Source organism: Pangasianodon hypophthalmus, chromosome 4 (genome assembly GCF_027358585.1).
Source record: "Pangasianodon hypophthalmus isolate fPanHyp1 chromosome 4, fPanHyp1.pri, whole genome shotgun sequence".
Taxonomy (NCBI): domain Eukaryota; kingdom Metazoa; phylum Chordata; class Actinopteri; order Siluriformes; family Pangasiidae; genus Pangasianodon; species Pangasianodon hypophthalmus.
The window spans coordinates 16,649,896-16,666,649 of NC_069713.1; positions in this window are offsets into that span (position 1 = coordinate 16,649,896).

Here is a 16,754-nt window from a genome sequence, read left to right on the forward strand (position 1 = left end):
TCAGTATTTACTCCTATCGCTTCACCCTTCTGCAAAATTTCAGCAGGACGTATTTGAGCATTGCACCACACTCCACTCCCTGCCATTTAGTTTGCTTTTGAGTGTGTGGGGAATTTGATGTGAGGCCCATTTAAGTGTCGCACCATGCTGTGCAGCACACGGCTGGCTTTAACAGCACCCTGACAGCATAATCACAGAGTCTGCAAAAGGGATGGGACTGAAGTTTTATGAGCCGTCATTAAAAATATGCACCATCCGATTTTTTTTTTATTCTCTGTCGTAAAGCCGACTGACTTTTCCATCAATGGAAAGGGCCACTTTGAAACGGTTTGTAAAGGCATTCACAAAGCACTGTAATTTAATCTCAAATAAAAAATTGGTTTGCCTTAAAAACAAACCACCAAACTGCAATTTGTAATCAACAGCTGGATTTCACACCTTAATACAGTTTTATAGCCTGGTTTCTCAAACATGTCTTATTATACACGGATATATAGAGGAATATGTTTTATGCAGTGACAGCATGGTGCTAATTTCTGGTTGCAAATCCCAGAAAATGAGGCAGTTAGCAGAATTTCTTCATACAGGATGCAATATGGGAATCTTTGGGCTTGTCAAAACCTTAACTCTGATCGTTCTTCCCAACATTCCCACACACATGGAACTAAAACATCCTACTTTTTCGCTACACTGCAGAGACACGTCTGATTCGTCATTCTCTGGTACACAGTCATGCTCACACACAGACTATTCTGACAATGCTGAGATCGTGACCCTACTTTTGGACAGGAAGAGTGCTGGTGATTATGAGGAGGCCTCAGGCTCTGACCTGCTCTTGCAGCTTTTGGCAGCAGCTCGACTGATCCTAAGGAGGCCCCGGAAATGTCTCCCAACCACTCGACACATCACACCCCCAGCAGTGGGTGAGGGGGGAAAGGTCAAGAATGCGAAATGTCTGAAAAATGTGCGTAAATCTGCATCTCTGCATTTGTGTTCAGCAGATCTTCTCTTCTGAATGTTGTTATACTTGGAGAAAAGTACTTAGTGGTTTATACATAGATGACACACCACCTATAACCCTTGCCTTAGCCAAGACCAAGACCAAAGACCAAAACTGCGCAGACAGACAGAGAGAGAGAGAATAATCAGCATGGGGTAATGGATAAAGAGAGAGCACAGCATTTTCCCCCCTTCCTTTTATATTCGTCAGGCCCGTCTCAGACAATGTGACATGGCACACGTTATTAATTCTGGCTGAGTGGAGAGCCTGCCCCGCCATCTGCTTAGGTCACCGCTGTTCACTGAGGTCGGCGTTGTTCCCCTGTCCCCCCCCCCCTCATCCACCCCTCCTTTCTCTCTCCTCACCCCCCTCCTGTTCTCCAACAGACACCCGGCCTGCGCTGCCTGCCTGCTCTCAGACAATGCAGCCAACCTGCTAGGAGGAAGCAGGGACAGGAGGGAAAAAAAGAGGGAAGGGTGGCTGGCGGGGCTTGGAGAACAATGTCAGGTGATTGCGTGGCACAAGTTGATATACATTACAAAAGACTCTCCAGCCTCTTTGTGCAGCACATGCACACACACACACACACACACACACACACACTTAACTGCCTTTGCGTTTGAGCTTGGCGTTATGGACTTGCACTGCCCCACCCCTTGACACACACAAAAAGCTTTTCGCGTGGCAAGGCGTGTGTGTGTGTGTGTGTGTGTGTGTGAGTGTGTGGGAAGGGGGAGCGGAGGGGTGAAGAGAGGTTCTGTGTGTGTGTGTGTGTGTGTGCACACAAAAAAGGGCATCATCTGTTAGCCTCCTTCCTTTTAAAATCACTATTGATTGATGATAGTGTTTGGGTGTCTATCTTTGCAAATTGATGGTTAATAAGAACACTTTTGTCCTGAGCACAAAGTAAATCACACATGAGTCCTTGAGGTTACTCAAGACTTGAGAGATGATTTAAAAGCAAAGTCATGGTTTATTTATGATGTATTTGTGTCTCGCTGGTTTGCGTTGTATTTTAGTAAGACTTTTTGATCACACATTTAGCTCATTAGTATGAACAATTCTCCTCTACAACTCTTTCGTACAATTCCATCCCTTTTCCTTCTTTAAAGGACATCTACAATGTTTTGTAACCTAATTTTTTTTTTGGCTCTGCTTTAGCATTAGCAGCAGATGATAATTTAGACACACTTCCCTGTGTTGAACTGATTTTTACATAAATCTATTGATCTATAGATTTTTTTAAAAGAATTCTTTAGTCAAAAGTAAGTCAAAAGTAAATTAAAGTTATAAATCTGTATAATGTGTCCTTTCAGAAAGGGCTTCTTGAAAATCTACCTTCTAAGCCCTTACAAAATAACTTGTTAATAGTCACATTACATAATAACATATTTTACACATGTATTGACAGAATTCATCAACTGCCCTTAGGTTTCCATTATAAGAAAAACTCTGTCTTATTCCTTTAAGATGTTATTTAAAATTTCCTACCATCTTTGCGAGGCATGTGCTAGAACTCATAAACCTGGAGTGATAAATGGGATAAAATGTGAGGAAAATTATAATATTTATATTTACTTTGGTTTCCTGTCATTTATAATGATTACTTATAACAGGCACATATAGGATAAGAACTACATTAATGTAAATTGTGGAAACTGTCTTGGTTTTTGTGTGTGAAGGAGCAGTTGGACATGTGATTTAAGAAGAACGTTTTTGGGGCGTCATTTCGGTCGTGTTTGTGTGTCACTGAGCAGATAGTGAGGTGAAGGGTGAAAGGTCCAGAGGTCAAAGACAGCTGGTGTCACAAACAACAGCCGGGTGAGTCAGCTAAGAGAGACAGAGAGAAAGAAATTGTTGTGCTGAATAAATACAGTGTGTGTATTGTAGTGAGCAGGTGGGTTGTTGGCTTAAAACAATAGATCTCCCTGTACCAAAACCCCCAGTGAATCAGAAGAACGCACACTGGAAGAGCCTCTTCACTCTTCAGTCTTTTGTAATAAAACACCACTATTCCTTTGTAAGTCCCATTCACCAGATAACCTGTTTTTCCATTACTGAGGAGGATTTCCTCTGTTCCTCTGTTCCTCTGAACCTCTCATCTTCTCCCTCTGCTCTACGTTCAGTTTTGCTTCTTTCCTTTTGGCTCTGCTTTGGCATTAGAGAGGTTGGCTGACATTTGACTCACGGTGGCTGTGTTGTGGTAATGATCTTCCTTTCCTGAACGGTGAGCTCATGCATCAAAACCAAAGGCAGATGGCATCCAGTCACCCCAGAACATTCTGAACATTTTGGTTTGTGGTCTTAAAAAGACAGGAAATCATTCACTACATTCTCCAGTATTTGCCTTTTTTTTATCTCATCACCTCCCTGTGGGTTACTTTTTCCTCTGAAATTTAAGAGAGGCAAGATTGGAGAGAGAGAGGGGGGTGAGAGACAGAAAGAAAGAGCAGGAGTGCTAGGAAAGAGATAGAGGCTGAGGACCGGACGTGGTTCCTTGGCCATGAAACCATAACATGGAAAGAGTGAGATTGACCCAGTCGGCTCTGCCAAAGCTCTGATAGACCCTCTGCGTTTTCCATTGTTTTCATTTGCCTGTTTTTTTTTCTCTCTCTGTTTCCACTTAATGAATTTTAACACTGGATTCCTGCTTTGGCTCGCACTTCATCTGACTGAGATACATTCTGAAAAGGAAGCTTTTGATGTAATCAGTTTTAGAAGCTGAAAACATCCGAGATTGCATCACATTTCGGGATAAACACCGCTAGAAAGCCACATTTTGGTGGTAAGTTTGTAGAATCTACTGCATAAAGATATGCACATAGCAAGCGCACACAGATATATAGAATATACCATTTGTATATAATGTACACTTTTTCTTGCTGACCTTTTTACTTACTTCTAATGTGTCTAATTTTGTAATGTGCAGAAATGGGAGGCTGGATGCAAGTGTGTCAAACTGTTGTGAACTTTATTAGGGGCAAAATCCAAGAATTGTAGTCAGAATCCAGCAAAGGGATCAAGACAAAAGCAGACAGGAAAACTAGGAAAACAATGTCCAGAAATGCATGACACATTCAAACGATACATAGAAGAACTAATCAAGAACTAACACAAAACAGATGCACACAACAGGACAAGTGACAGGACAGGGACAAGGACAGCGACAGGACTAGAACCAAAAGCAATGAGCGCATCGTGTAGTAAACAAAACACATCACGTGAAAGTAGCGTTCATCATGCTGGAACACGCAATGCAGGGTGAGGGGGGAATTCGTGACAAATTTCTTGTAACTGCTCACACTTGCACATAACTGACTAATGGTTGAATGAAGGTCAGTGTTGGCAGAGAGCTATATTGACCGAGGAAGAACAAACAGGGCGCTTCAAGAAGTGTCTGGACACCATGCTGCTGACACACTACACACACTGATATAAGTAGTTTGACACAGAGAAAAGACAAAAAGTCCAAAATGACAGATTCAGGACACAGAAATCAAGGGGGAAATAAGCAAAGGAGTTGGTGGGTGGATGGTTGAGAATAAGTTGAGGAGTCTTGGACCAGAAGGTCTCTGAACCCTTTTAAGGTCACCACTATTTCCTCAACTGCACACATTTCAAAGGTCTAGAGCTCCATTCTTCTGCTCTTCCACCCACTCATTCTTTCCTTTTTTACATGAGACAGAAAATACACTGATAAAAAAGAATAGAACAGAGATGGAAGAATAATAAGAAAGTAAGATAAAGTAAGAATGTAAGATAAAGAAAGATGTAATGGAGAAAAGAAGTAATGCTGTAGAATCATATAGAAAACAGCACGAGAAAGTAGGGGGGGGGAAACCCAAAGAAAATGTCTATCAGATATAATATATCGTATCCTGTGGCACATTTATTGACGTGCCTCTCTTTACCGGTCTATTGTTCATTTCCTCACTCTGTCACTATCCATTGCTGTTCTTCAGCAAATCAGGTCTGTGCATTACAGCTGATGAAGAGATTGGAAAACAGGGCCGTGAACGCTCCCCCGCACTAATTCCCCAACCGCAGCTCACGTTACATTCCCTGGCCTTTTTTTCGGCCAACTGTCCCCCCTTAACTCCCAGCTCCACGTTTACATGGGCAGAGTGCTTCTCCACCACCCCCCTGCCCCCCCACCCCAAGCCCAAGATGTGAAGAGATTACCCAAGTGCACTTAATCTCTGTTGTTTTAACAGTACTCCGAATTGGGGCCTGATTCGTCCAAATATTGTTGAAAGAAAGGATAACAAATAAAGTGGGATTGCTATATAAATTCTCTGGGTGCCCACATTTTTTAACAATGCCTCATAAAACACTGAAAGCAACAGGCTGTAAAAAAAAAATTGAGCCTTTTTCTGGACTTTCAATCTGGCTGTGCCTCGGATGGGGCGTGGATGAGTTTTTGACACTTCAGTCAGCTGCCTTTAGGAAAAACTGTTCTCAGATACCTATCTGCAATGAATCAGAGTCTGTCGTCATGACAGTCTGTCAGGTACAATCATTACACGCTTCCAGTGCCTGCCGATATGATTGCCTGCCTGATCATTGACATCTATTCCTTCATATAGGTCGTACCTTATTAACCTTCACGAAGTGCTGTATCTGAAACGTATTATTCATCGCTGCTCCTCTGTGCTGCACACAGCAGAGTCAGCCAACACCGGTGCTATGATCATGAGCAGTGCTGTTCCAAACCAGAGATGACATCACTCCCCCCACCACCACCTCTCTCCATTTTCTCAAACAAAGCTCGGTCCAAACCCAGGCCTGTAATTACAGGCCTAATCTGTGTGCTGCCAGGGGCAGAATAAAGCTCTGGTCTGGGCCTTCGCCAGCCTCGCAAAACATGTGCTCCGAGTTTAGGCCACAGACGTGGAGTTAGCAGAGGAATGGTCAGTCTCTGTGGAAGAGGGCTAGTGGGTGGGACGACGAGAACCCTCTAAAGCCTCATTCATCCAGAAGCGATACATCATTCACAGCTGATCCTGTAATCTCCTCTCTTCAGGTAAACAGCCACATTAGGCAACCTGCCCACTTTTTAAACATCGAGTAAGGCCACTGAGATTCAGGTCTCAACATGAACTTTTAAAAAACTGAAATCATAAACCATAACTTCTGAAATTCAGTGATGGTTCTTCTCTTCTCACACACTTTACAATAATTCCAAGGCAAACACTATATTCATCCATGTCTGCATAGTATAGTTCTTGATCCCCGCATTTTGACATCAGAAGGATTGTTATGCTTTCACATACTTTTTTCACAAGTCTTGGGTGGATCTGGGCTGCTGATTGTGTAGTTTTTTTGCCTCACAAATGCATGAAAACACCAACCACATTTAAATGGCTGTTTTGTATATAACATGCTGCTGACTTTGAAGTTCCTCTTATTTTGCAAATAGTACTCTGAACTGAATAATGCTGAAGGGTCTCTAGGGTCTCTTCATAGGATAGATTATGGTAGACTGATTTCCCCACATGGTATGTAAGCATTTTCAGCAGTCATTCATATGAGCTGAAGGGTTTACTGTTATTTTGTTAAGCAACAAAACACTAGGCTCTGAGAGGTGGTGACTACAAGTCACTACAAGGCCTGCAAGTTTCCTTAAAGCACCCTGAACGTGTTGTTTCAAACCATTAAAATAGTCTATGCCGAATGCTGCTTTAATTATTTTTTTTAAACCTTTGTCACAACACAACACACATGACCTGACTTACTGACAAACTTGTTACACAAATACTAATCTATCTTATTGGAATCATCCATCCAAGAGACATATCTGTTTAAAACTCATTTAGTGCTACTTTAAAACCATTTAACTGTTTCTGAGCTGCTGTGAGTCAATTTGAGATGGACTAGATCTTTGCAATGGACATTTTTTGTGGGAATGTGGAATGTCACTTCACTAGCAGGGAAAGAACCTGAATTAGTGTGTGAGATGGCAAGGTATGGACTAGACTAGTTGGCCTTAAATCCACACAGTACGGGCTCCGGTACCAAACCTCTCAATCAGGGGTGGTCTCTTTCCTAGTCCGGAGTTCCCACAGGAATGGGAATACTCAACAGCGCAAGGCTGAGGGCCTCACAGTTGGAGTCTTTCCTGGTGAACGAGATGGTTGCTTTCAAGAGGTTTCAAGACTCAGGGAGGAAAACTCTGACTGTTCTTTGTATATGTATCAAATAGAAATGTGGTTCTGCAACAGGGCTGCTGGCTTACTATCCACAATATGGAGAAGGGCTTGGCAATCTGGGAGAGTCTCGGAGTAGTGCTGTTGCTCCTCCTAATCAAGAGGAGTCAGTTGAGGTGAGGTGGTTCGGACACAAGGATGCCGCCTGGTCGGCTCCCATTAGAGCTGTATCGGTCACACCCTACTGGATGGCAACCACAGGGAAGACCTAGGACGTGCTGGAGAAAAATTATTATATCTCACAATTGACTTGGGAACATCCGGGGATTCCCCAAGAAGAGGTGGCATCTGTGCTTGAGGATAGAGAGGTCTGGGCTGACCTTCTCAGTTTGTTGTCACCACAACCCCCACCTGATGGAATGAATGAATGAATGTTTGCTAAAAATGAGCCCTTCTTGAGAGATTTTGCTCTTTCACCTGGTACTCAGTAACTGTGACAGTCACACTGATGCACACATTAAAGTTTTCTTCCCATAACACTTCTGAAACACTTACTGAGCAATTGTGTGTCCCAAATTTTTGGACCACATCCCAAATGGCATACTACCATACTAAATAGCATCTTACTACCCTATTGGTGTCATTATGATTTAGACATACTCTTTAGTGTGCATTGTGTGGCTTGGGACACATCTTGAAATTTTATTTAAATGTGTACAATTGCAGCTGTGAAATTAATCCATGCGGTGGAAGGTGGCCACAGCACAAACCTGTTACAAGTTGTTCTTCCACAAGTTACAAAAAATTACAAAATCTCACATCCCGTAGCTTTAAATATGTAGATATAAAAGTTAATGGGCTCTTTATAATTCTAAATGATATCAAAATATTATTTTTGTACACAATGTATCTACAATAAAACCTAAACTTAACAAACTTTACAACTATGGTCTGGTTTATTGTGTGTCCTAGGCAGTGTGTATGTGTGTTCAAGCATGAACTTATTAACTCTCCTCGGCCCAACCGAGTCAGTCACGTTGCAGGACAAGCTCATTCAAGCCAGCAATGGACAGCACCATGTTCCATTCGTAGATCCAATATTCCACTTCTTTCCTCAGCTTCTGCCAGATCATATAATTTTCTGTTCACCACTGAGCTTTAATGAAGAAGTACTGGTGACACTGGCTGAAGTGTTCGTGGGTTTGTTTGTAGGTCTGTGTGCACAAGTGAGAAGATAGTGAGAAGACAGCAAATCAATTGGGAGTGAATGCAAGAATGCACAACCCTCTAAGCATTGTAGTGTAAGGAACATGGTGAATGATCTGAATGATCTAAAATGAACTGTTTACTTTTGACCGTCATTTGTAGGAAGATCAGCCCACTAATGAAAACAAATATTTTGCCGTGTGCCTGAACAAATGACTAATGAAAACAAATCGATGTCCAAAGCATACCATTTCCATTGGATGCAATCTCTGAAACCCCAGCAGCCTTTCACAGAATCGAAACATTTTTCCTTGTCTACCATTCATTGTTTTGTTTCATAAATCCATGATTAACTGCAACCTTTTTTCTTACAGAAAGATTTGGCTCTTGGAATTTAAGTGGCTCTCACTGCCATTGTACACCACCTCCGCATACACAAACTTCTCACTTGGTCGCCTGGAGGCTTCCCCGTTTATTGTTATTTTCTTCTTGAGGTCAAAGTTACACGCCTTTGCCAGGAAATATGAATAAAAGTCAGTGGAACTCATAAAATAGCAAGGTTAAAGAGGTTTCCATGGAATTTACTGTGGATGATTGCTGTGATATGAAGTGGAACTATTTTCATGGCTGAAATTGTCAGCTTTTAATGGGAGACATCTTCCTCAGTCTGTTCTCAGTGAGGATGGATGACCATGCTGTGGTTACCACTAGCTATTTGACAAGAACTGTAACCCAAGGCAAAAGACTACTAGGGTCCATATGAAATAAACATATTCTTTACAACAGAAAGCTAATCATTCCCTTATTACTGTGTTTAATATTTTATAAACTCTTAGTGTGGGAAAAACCTCTCAAGAGTTCTCTGAATTGTAAAGGGTTCTTAACAATCCCCAAAGGAACAACCAAATAACCTTACATTTAATCTTTTTTTCTAAGAGTGCACAGAAGGTATCACACCTCTAAACATTATTATTGTCCTAACCGGCAAAATAAATAAATAAATAAAAACAATAAAAAAAAACTCGTCAAGCACTTTATTAGGAACACTATACTAATACTGGGTAGAGCCTCCCTTCGCTCTCAAAACAGCCTCAATTCTTCATGGCATGGATTCCACAAGATGTTGGAAACATTCCTTTGAGATTCTGGTCCATGTTGACATGATTGCATCACGCAATTCCTGCAGATTTTTCAAGTGTACTTTCATGCTGCGAATCTCCTGTTCTACCACATCCCAAAGATTCAGATCCGGTGACTGGGAAGGCCACTGAAGAACACTGAACTCACTGTCATGTTCATGAAACCTGTTTGAGTCAACTTTTGCTTTGTGACATGGTGCATTATCATGCTGGAAGAAGTCATTAGAAGATGGTAAATTGTGGCCATGACGGGATGCACATGGTCAGCAACAATATTCAAACAGGCTGTGGTATTCAAGCCATGATTGATTGGTATTAACAGGCCCAAAGTGTGCCAAGAAAACATTCCCAACACCATTACACCACCTCCACCAGCCTGGACTGTTGACACAAGGCAGGTTGGGTCCATGGATTCGTGCTGTTGGTGCCAAATTCTGACCGATCATCTGTGTGCCTCAGCAGAAATGGAGATTCATCAGACCAGGCTACGTTTTTCCAGTCTTCAGCTGTCCAGTTTTTTGAGCCTGTGCCCACTGCAGCCTCAGCTTTCTGTTCTTGGCTGACAGAAGTGGAACCCAACGTGGTGTTCTGCTGTTGTAGCCCATCTACCTCAAGGTTCTACGTGTTGTGCATTCTGAGATGCTTTTCTGCTCACCACAATTGTACAGAGTGGTTATCTGAGTTACTGTTGCTTTTCTGTCAGCTCGAACCAGTCTGGCCATTCTCTACTGACCTCTCTCATCAACAAGGCGTTTCCGTCCACAGAACCGGAGTTCACTGGATGTTTTTACTTTATTGCCCCATTCTGAGTAAACTCTAGAGACTGTTGTGTGTGAAAATCCCAGGAGATCAGCAGTTTCTGAAATACTCAAACCAGCCTGTCTGGCACCAACAATCATGCCACGGTCAAAATCACTGAGATCACTTTTTTTCCCCCATTCTGATGGTTGATGTGAACATTACCTGAAGCTGCTGGCCCGCATCTGCATGATTTCATGCACTGCACTGCTGCCACACGATTGACTAATTAGATAATTGCATGAACGAGTAGGTATACAGATGTTCCTAATAAAGTGCTCAGTGAGTTTTGAACATTAACTATTCATTACTGTACATGCTGTATCTTGATCCTTGGTCATGTTTTACTTGCAAATTTTTGGCAAAAACCAATTTACAAAAATAGACCTGTGTTTCCCACAACTACTGTTACAGCGCCGTGCTTTTTTCCTGTCATTAAGGAAAGAAACTCATTAAGTAATTGACCACTTTTGTTGGAGAATAACATAATTAAGAGAGTCTATGACCTGCTGAGAAGCAAGAAGCAAGTGAGAGCCAAACTCTGCAGAGGAAAAGTTCTCCTACAGGATTGGAACAACTTACCAGCCAATTTCCTTACAAAATAAGATGAGAGTACCTACAATAACAGATTTCAATTTCGAAAGCAAGGGACTGACAGGGCAAATATTAATTTTATTTAGATAGCATAGTTTTCAGCTCTACAAGTTATTTTTTTTAATTTAGATACTTTTTATTGTTTATGAATTTCTTTGTGTGTTTGCAAAGTACTGTATGTAAACCAAAAGGCAAAAATAGACATTCATGGTTGCATAATACTAGATAGTATTTCAATATAGTACATCACCTGTGCTATAAACCCTTTAGCCAGAAGACTTTCCACTCACCTTTATCACATATTCTATTTATCAATATGCCTTAACTTTTCCACCTCAGCCAAAATGTTGTCAGGTTTTGCAATATTTACACTTTTTTTTTTCTGAATTCTTTTCCACACATGCTTTATTATAGAAGTTGTGCAGATGTGTTTGTCACACACATTTTTTTGTACTCCTGCCTGAATCTCTCCCACTCTCACTTCACACTCCTCAGTTGCACCTGTGTCTTTTTCTTGTTACGTCAGTGTGTATATATAGTCTGTGTCGTTCCACTGTACCGTGCGACGTCTGAGTAATGTTATACTTGCAATTCAGAACTGTATCTCTGCCTGTGCTTTGTAGTATTTTCATTTGTCATCTCATCAGCTGTCACTGTGTAATCATGGACTCTCCTGGGATTGCTCTTTCGCTAGGTTTGACCTTTGCTGCCTGTTACAACCGTGATTACTGAAAAGGCCATAAAAAGGTAACTCAGCGGATGCATCCATCCAGCTCTGCCTACTGAGCATCATACACACGCACATTAGATCTACTGACTTAACATGCTGCATTGATTAGCTATCTAAAAAAAACACACACACATTTAAAGACACATAAACAATGGGATATGGTCAGAAGCAGAGACGCAACCCATTGTTAACCACAGCTTTGGTCTGCGGTTCATAAGAATCTTTGCATTCATGCACACTCACTGAAAATGCAGTAATGGGCTGTGTGTGTGTGTGTGTGTGTGTTCGTGCATGACTCTGTCTCTAAAGATGCTCTCTCTCTCTCTCTCTTTCTGGCCCATAGCCATGTCAGTAGGGACAAAGAGGCCTACCTCCCGGAGCTCATTTTTCCAGACATTGCTGAATACTCATGCTATCTGCTCTCTCAGGCTGGTAACCCAAGAATGTAGCCTTACTGCACTTACATTGTTCCGAGGGTAAGAAATATTCTCTGTTGAGAACAAGAACCTCCATTACTGACCATATAAATGTGCAAATGGCTGCGTGTGTGTTTATACATAGATACAAGATTCCTCTTTTCATTTCACAAAACCGTAATAAACACACAATCCCTCGAACAGCTTCTTTTGTTTTAGAATGTGTCGCATAAACGCACTTGAACAGAAAATACACGCTAAGCAACTCTCACTGTTGTTAATTAAAGAGGTTATCTCACTGAAAGCCTGGTTTTCTCAGTGTTCTTGTTATTGTTCTTTCTCAAATGTCCCAAAGCACATATCAACTGCTTTCGCTCTTCCTGTTCTCTTCTAATCTGACAACGCCGGTCGTGCCTGGAGGCTGCTTGTGCATTTATTTCTTCTTTCCCCAATGGAAATCTTTCCCGTTGTTTCTCAGTCACGTTGGCTTGTTCACCATTCCTTGCTCTCTCTCTCTCAGCTTACACAACCTCTGCAATTTCAAGGAAGAAAAAAAATAAACATCTGTGTGTATGGCAGATGTAACAACATGTTAATGAAAGATTGATGTCACTTGTGACGTGGTCCAAAACAACTTCAGCCGATGGCTTCGATTTAGTTTTTGAAATTCATGTAATGACAAAGCATTCATAGTGCTATGTCGGACAGCCTGTAAGGTTCTTATTATCTAACCAACTTGGATTTTTCTCGATTTTTCTCCATGTGCCCCTTTGATGAATCGTTCCATGTAGAACTGTGTCCGTCGCCGCTTCAGGAATCTGGAAAACACCGTGCTCGGAATGAAAGGAATTCTGCTCTCTTCTCAGTTGCCCTTTTTCCGCTCTTTGCTTTGATAGTCCTTCGCACCGGTGGGGCCCTGGAGTTTTTTCTTTTGTTTTTTGAATGCCGACCAACGATAACAGCATCCCATAAACAATGGGGTTTGTTGATCGGCGAGGGAGCGAGAAGAGAGTGTGCGATGAGGAGGAGGAGGAGGAGGAGGGGGGAGAGTGTTATTGCGTTTGGCAGCTGCTGCGCTGGCAGCTTCTCCACTGAGGGTTAGCGATGTGCTCTTTGTGGCGGTGAGGAGATATTATGTCAGTTCTTGGCTATGCGGCGGCTCTCGCGGGAGACGGGACCCTGCTTCCCCTCATAAGCCCTCTCACTTTTCCTCTCTCTGTCATTCAGATCCTTTTAGCAGACACAATACCATTCATCCGCCCCAAAATGCTTCAAATGGAACACAGGAAAAATATCCAAAAATACTGATGCTGACTTTAAGGCACATATTATTTCAGAATACAGAGCTGTAAGGAAGTATAACAGACATAGAAATACAAAGAGCTATAAAAATGTAACCCACTTTTATAGTAGCTGTCCTTAAGAAATGCTAAATAGTAGTTTACTAGTAAACTAAATTAAACATTAATTATTTTGCATTTATGTTTACATTTAGTTGCACTGTAGCTACACTCTGAAGTAAAAAAAAAACATACCAAGTAAAAGAATTAGAAAATTTGCCAGTTTACATATGTCAAACGCCATCACATCCCAACTTTAGGCATGAAACAAGTCCTACTACATATTGTCTGGCAGGAGCCAGCTGCCAATCATGAGAGTGTGAAAGTAAAAGTATAAACAAATAGGAGTGGGCAAGTGAAAGTGTAACATTATACTATAAGAGAAAAAAGGAGTCAGGGCTGATTGAGTTTTAGCTTTTTTGTTGACATTTATTTGTTCTCTAATTTTGTGGGAAGCAAGTGAATGATAGTCAAATGATTTACCCTCATTGCATTGTCTGTATCTTTACGCAGTTAAGAAGTTGTTAAACTCATGATAGCTCACTAGTGACTAACAGGATGTACTGGTGAGTTTCTCTGTAATTTTGTATTTCCAACTCAGTTATATGGGGCAAAAGTAAGTGATGTAAGCCCACTGCTTGTTTGATCTATGTCTCTTAAAGCCTAGTGCACACTACACTATTCTAGCCCGCCAACTCATTTTGGTGCTGAATGTCTAACCCCAAACCCCCCCTGCCCCCTGAACCACATATTCCCCAACAACCCCCTCCAACCCCCTCCAGCGCCCGCTGGGTGTGTAGTCTACACTGTCCAGCCGCTTGTTTTTCTCAGTCTTTGAGCGATTGTCAAAGCCCTGATATTTTCAAGAATGTTTTATTTTCTCTGCAAATGAATGTTTTATTTTCTCTTACATACTATGATACCCCTGCATGTACAGCAATGAGAAAAAACCAGTGACAGCCCGAGAAGCAATCATATTGACCTGCTGTCATGCGCAGCAGATCCCTGAATCCAGCTGATCCTCCATCTATTTGTGTGGGAGAGCAAATGCAAAATGTACATGCAGTAATACTGCCCCATTAAATACTCATCTGGCATGTCACACTCAAACTGTTGATAAGAACAGGAAATAAAAGTGCTATGCTTATTTTCACTATATGCTGCCCACATCTCCCCGACCAATGTTTCCTCCACATTTTCTCTTACTTCTCTTTTTTTTTCGTTTCCTTGCAAAGTAGTGACAGTCACAGCTCTCGCGTTTATTTTCATGAGAAAGCAGGATTTCGGCGGGGGGACTCTCCAGGTGAAAGTGTGCTCTCCCCAACAACAAAAAACGACTGATCGCAAGCAATTCAAGTAGTGTGAAATGGTCAGCGATTATGAAATTTTCAATGTCATGTAGTATGCACTCAGCATTATTCTCTGGTGAAGGTTTTGGCTAGTGCACTATCTGGTTTATGCTAAATCTTTTATGACAGACTGGAGAACAAAATACATAGATTAGATCTCAAACTAGGGTTAGTGGGCTAATTCCATCTAACAGCCTCAGAGATTCTTAGAGTTGCAGTGAACGACCCTACACTGAGCCCCCAGTCCAGTGCATGGAGTGTGCTGTGGGATTTCAACAAAACAGCAATTTTCCCTTCAATTAGAGCTTATATTTCAGCTACCTAGGTGACTAGTTCATTCTGTAGGTCATGTGCTGTTATGATTCTGCAGAATGAGCAGTTACACTAAGGCAGGCCGGCGACGCGTGGGCACTGCTGCATGATCAGGCAGTCACAGTAACAGCTAACCGGCGGATGGTCGCTGAAAGACGAGCTCTCGTTGAGAGGTTTTGCTCTTTCACCTGGGACTCAGGAACTGACTCAGTCACACTAGTGTACACAATCATTGTTATTCTCATAACACTTCTCTAATAGTGAATAATCACAAGTCACGAATACTCAAGCTGCATCCCAAACTGCATACTACTGTATTAAAATGTTTGTCACTACAGCATGTGTGTCACTGCTATTTATAATACTTAATGTGCTTTGTGTGGTTTGGGATGTAGCTTTTTATTCTAAATGCATTCACTCGCAGCTGTGAGATCAATCCACGTGGTGGAGAAAAGCGAAGCACCACCCATGTTGCAAAATGTTTTTCTGGAAGTAGCTCGGAACAGCATTTTTCTACAAGAGAGAACAAAATTCCAAAATACTACAGGCGACAGCTTTAAGATAAGTTAGTGCTGCTGCAGCAAACTTCATTTCATAAGTCTAGTTTAACTATTTAGAGATCTAGCCAGTCACTCGCTAAACACATATACTACTGTGTTTATACATGTGTGCACCAGCGGGGCCTTGGGCTGTACCATCACACAGGTGTGGGCGCAGGCTTGTTGCCACGACAACAGGACTTGCCTAGAGCAATGCTTAGGCCCTGGTGTGCTTTTCTCGGGTTACAGATTTCATTTTGCAAATATTTGTTCCCGGCAAAAGACAGTTCCACATTAATGCAATACTAAAAATCTAATCAATGCGAGGCAAAAGGAAAAAGGAACAAGGCTGAAACTATGACAAAATCAGCAAGGAGGTTGTACACTGCTGCAAACACCTGAAACAGTTTATAAACTGCATTTAATTAAGTTTGGTCTGTTGTGATTTAAATTCTCATTTTTTGACTGTAACATAATGCACATTGTAGATCAGCTAATCCGAAACAAAACCTGTTTCCAATGAGCTTATGAGGATCAACTTACACAATGAGCTATACCAAACTCATAACTAACACAGTAGCAAATCTTTCCAATTCTAACTTCACTTCAACTTCATCCTTCCAGTTAAAGCCACAATTAACAAGCTTGGGAAAAGATTTTTGTTCCAGCATGCAGGTTTTAAAACATTAAAGGCATGCTTCATTGAGAAACCGTGATGCCTGAGCTTAGAGTTAAAGAAACAAGAGACAATCGGAAGGATAAGAATTTTTTCATGATAGATTTAAGAAAAATGTTTATAAAATATGCAATTAAAGAATAAAAGTCATGTACCCATATATATTATGAATCTAATGCAAACAAAACAGTCTTGCAAATCTCTGATTGTTGTACATGTGCTCCCCCTAGAGTGTGTCTTGCTTCATAACAAGCAACAGTGTTAAAGATCCAGAAACCCAGATACATTTTACTTACTACAACAAAATGGCACAATACTCCATAGCCTAAGAACTCTAATAAATGGCATGAGAATTTGTCTGGAATTAAGTATTGTAAAAGAATACTGGTTTGGTATGATAGATGTAGAATAATATGCAGATGGAATTAAACTTGGAAGTTTTAGGTTAATACACTATATGGCCAAAAGTTTGTGAACGCCTGTGATACTCATATGTGGTTCTTCTCCAA